Genomic DNA, 4,611 nt, shown 5'->3' on the forward strand with positions numbered 1-4,611 from the left:
CTGGATTTGTGGCTACGTATTGTTTAAATTTGTTCTTATCCTGGAATGTCTTGTTTTCTCCATTGATAGTGAATACTAGCTTGGCTGGGTATAGAAGTTTGGGTTTGCATCCATGGTCTCATAGTTTTTGAAGAACCTCTATCCAGGACCTTCTGGCTTTCATGGTTTCCATAGAGAAGTCAGGTGTAAGTCTGATCGGTTTACCTTTATAAGTTACTTGGCCTTTTTCCTTTTGCAGCTCTTAATATTCTTTCTTTAACCTGTATATTTTGTGTTTTGATTATTATATGGCGAGGGGATGTTTTCTTTGATCCAGTCTGTTTGGTGTTCTCTATGCTTCTTGGATATTCAAAGGAATATCTTTCTTTATGTTGGGAAAGTTTTCTTCCATAATTTTATTAAATGTATTTTCTGGGCCTTTGAGCTGTGATTCTTCCCCTTCTTCTATTCCTATTATTCTCAGGTTTGATCTTTTTATTGTGTCCCATATTTCCTGAATGTTTTGTGATGAGAATTTGTTGGCTTTGCTGTTTTGTTTGATCAGTGCGTTTATTTTCTCTATGGTGTCTTCAGAATCTGAGATTCTTTCTTCTATTTCTTGAGTTCTATTGATTATGCTTGTTTCTGTAGGCTCTGCTCATTGGCCTAGATTTTCCATATCCAGCTGGTCCTCAGTTTGTGTTTTCTTCCTTGCTTCCATTTCAGTTTTCAATTCTTGAACTGTTTCAATTACCTGTTTGTTCATTTTTTCTTGGTTTCCCAGGGTCTCATGTACGTATTTACTCAATTCTTCAATCTTTTTGTTATACTTCTCATCCATTTCTATAAAGGTGTTTTTTACATATTGTTTAAGGGACTCTATTGCTTTCATAAAGTCAATTTTTTCCACTTCTTCTGTGTTAGGGTGTTCAAATCCTTCTGTTGTAAGATCATTGGGTTCTGGTGCTTTCATGTTGTTTTTCAGATTATTGGGTGAATTTTTACCTTGGCGCCTGCCCATCTCCTCCTATCGATGCTATCTAATCGATTTTTAACACCGGATCAGGTTTCTCTGCTGGCCAGAGGCTCCTCTTGCACATGCCCTCGTTCTGTTTCCTGGCTCCTACCAGGGGCCAAGATCCCTCTCACCCCTCAGACGGGTCTTCAGGAAAATAACCAGGTTCCCCGTTTGCCAGGGAACTCGCCATCCAAAGGCCTACCTCTTTGATTTAAATGTCCTGGGGTGATCTGCACTCGGTGTTGTAGCCAGTCCCGGCCACTGCCACCTGCGTAGCCCGTGGCCAGCTGCGTCGCCCTCCTTGCATAGGTCTGTCTGTCCTCTGCTGCCTTGCCTGGGAAGATCAACTTCCCAGACAACAGCCCTCTGCACAATCAGGAAGGGAGCCTACAGGAGTGATTTTTCTTAGGAACACTGCAACTAGGAGAAGTACTTTGCTTTCAGGAGGTACAGCCAAGCCAGCATTACTTTTATTCCTTCAAACAGAAGGTTCCTTGCTCAGAAACAAAGAACAACCCACCAGGTCTTTATTATGTTGCATTGGTCCATTTGTCAGACAAGGCTTCTGGAGCCAGGGAGCTGTAAGGTGAGACCCAGGCCTGAAGTCTTCAACTACAGCAGCAAAAAGTTATAAATTTAGATGCTTCACAAATACTGTGAATAATTAATGAAAGAGGAGGCTATTTATAATGGAACAAGTAAAATATAAGCCTCCACGATTTATAAGGATAATGTTTCAGTAGTATCAAATCAGTTATGGTCTATATTGCTGTATAATCTGTATCAAGTTGAGCTTTTGTTCAATGTATGTTGAAATTTTCTCACTGATATGCCAATCAGTGACAAATCTCAAAAACTTTTGTTAGAAGCATTTCATCTTCCTCTGTAACCTCTTTATGGCATCTCTGATTTCCTTGTTCCTCAGACTATAAACCAAAGGGTTCAACAATGGCGTCATCACAGTGTAGAAGACAGATGCAAATCTATCTAAGCTGGAGGAGCCACCAGAGCTGGAACTCAGATAGACAAAGGCACTGGAGGTGTAGAATAGGGAAACAGCTGTCAGATGAGAAGCACAGGTATTGAGTGCCTTGGACCTGCCCTTAGCTGAAGTGATCTTCATGATGGACAAGAAGATATAGCCATAAGATACCATGATGGCTAAGCCATTTGTAGGCCCAAACAATATTGTTGCTATGGCAAGTACGACCTGTGCATAGGAAGTGTCAGTGCAGGAGAGATTTAACAGCTGGGGCATGTCACAGAAGAAATGTCTGATAACATTAGGTCCACAGAAGTGCAGCTGCAGCAAGGCACATACCTGAGATAAAGAACCTATGAGCCCTGCTGTGTAGCTTCCCATCACCATGAGAGCACACAGGGTGGGTGACATGATTGATGAATAGAGCAGTGGGTTACAAATGGCAGCATACCTGTCATAGGCCATGGCTGTCATGAGGCAAGATTCACTCAGTCCCATCATGGAAAAGATGAAGTATTGAACAATGCAGCCCACAAAGCTGATAAATTGATATTAATGAAATAAGTTGGAAAGCATATTGGGGATAGTTGTGGTTATATAGCAGAGGTCTATAAAGGACAGATTACTGAGGAAGAAATACATGGGTGTGTGGAGGTGGGCATCCAACCTTATTAAAACAAAGAGAGACAGGTTCCAGGTGAGCGTTGTAATGTAAATTGTGAGGAATATAACAAAGAGCAGGACTGTGATTTGCGGGAAATCTGAGAATCCCAGGAGGATGAATTTGGTGATCTCAGTAATATTTCTTCCTTCAGTTATTGCTTCCATGATTCTAGTATCAGAGAGGAGAAAAAAAACCACATGTTTGGGTCAAGAAATTGTAACATTTTCTCTGTCTTTCCCCATTGTTCTTCTGCAGAAAAGAATCCCAGTAGTTCTTCTCTAGCTGACAATGTATTTTTCAGATCTAGCTATTTCGTGTAATGTCATGAGGATTACTAAAAGTATGTTTAAAAGATTGACTGGAAATATTTATTAAAGCAACAATGAACTGATGAAATTATGAAAAAGAAGGCAGAAGTAAATGATTGTAATAAAATAGTTTCAGTGTCCACTGACACTTATAGATGTAACTGCTGCATCATACTCGTGATGGTGCAGGTGGCATTATTTAAAAATAAAACAGAAAATATTTTATATCACAAAATAAGACATTAGTAATTTTTAAAAAATTTCCTTTAGGAAAATTTACCCTATTTACACAATTTTCTCAATCATTTGCTAATACATTCATACAACATTTTCAAAGTAGCCTAGAGTATAATTGTGATAGAATGATGCATATATAATCAATCAAATTTTGGAATAAGTCTTTGAAGAGCCATTAGGGAAACACCCACTCAGGAAGTCGTTTTTCATGCTTGGCACAAAGGGAGGATTATCTTCGTTTTAGAGTGTTTTTGTTTCTTGGACAACAATATAGCAGGAATATGGTTAAAGTTTTAAAATAAGGGCGTCAGGTCCGATGCTCCCTTTCATTATGATTTTGTCTAAAGTGCTTAAAGAAACTAAAGCTCTTTTCTTAACAAAGTGAGTGCCAGTGCCTTTGAACCCCGAGTTTACTAGGATAGTTATGAACATCCCCAAAACACTGACATAAAAGGCTTAAATTCAGAGAAACTTTTGAGCCATCGGCTGCAAAAGATTTCATTATTTTCTTTAATTGCATCTTGTAACATGGACAGACAAACTTCAGTGTATTCTGTGTAGCCCAGCCTATTCTTGTTTTTATTCCCAGTAAGATTTTTCTTGATAGCTTTACAATTTGGCAAAGGGGAATTCTGAATATACTCACTCTCTTTGATGGATGTGTTTCCTGTATTCACCATCTCTCAGGACAGCTAGGGTAGAAAAGCAGACTGATGGAAATCTAGGTACACAGAGCTAATCAAGATCCTAATTAAGGGAGCAATCTTAGGGTTGGCAAGAGACTTGACTCTAGAGGGGCTCGCAGATGTCCAGAGAGATGTCCCCAGCTAGTACCTTGAGCAACTGAGCAGAGGGAGTCTGAAATGACCCTATCCTCTAGCCATACTGATGAATATCTTACATATCACCTTAGAAACTTCATCTGGCGATGGATCGAGATAGAGACAGAGACCCAAATTGGAGCACCGGACTAAGCTCTTAAGACCCAAATGAGGAGCAGAAGGAGAGAGAACATGAGCAAAAAAGTCAGGTCCACGAGGGGTACACCCACCCGCTGTGACAGTGGATCTGATCTATTAGGAGCTCATCAAGGCCGGCAGGACTGGGACTGAATAAGCATGGGATGCAACCGGACTCCCTGAATGTGGCAGACAATGAAGGCCGATGAGAAGCCAAGGACAATGGCACTAGGTTTCAATGCTAATACATGAACTGGCTGAGTGGGAGGCTAGCCTGTTTGGATGCTCACCTTCCTGGTCCTGGATAGAAGTGGGAGGACCTTGGACTTCCTGCAGGGCAGAGAACCTGGACTGCTCATCATTCTCGAGAGGGAGGGGGAATGGAGTGGGGGGGGGGGGAGAGGGGTGGGAGGCCGGGAGGAGGCAGCAATTCCTGGACCTGGATAGAAGTAGGAGGACCTTGG

General features: G+C 41.1%; 1 pseudogene; it reads right to left on the reverse strand.

Moving 5' to 3' along the window:
* Positions 1 to 1,859: 1,859 nt before the first annotated feature.
* LOC126498150 (olfactory receptor 5AN1-like) lies at positions 1,860 to 2,807 on the reverse strand (annotated as a pseudogene).
* Positions 2,808 to 4,611: the final 1,804 nt, after the last annotated feature.

This window comes from Alexandromys fortis, unplaced genomic scaffold (genome assembly GCF_014885135.2).
Source record: "Alexandromys fortis isolate MF-2015 unplaced genomic scaffold, M_Fortis_MF-2015_v1.1 scaffold_3, whole genome shotgun sequence".
Taxonomy (NCBI): Eukaryota; Metazoa; Chordata; class Mammalia; order Rodentia; family Cricetidae; genus Alexandromys; species Alexandromys fortis.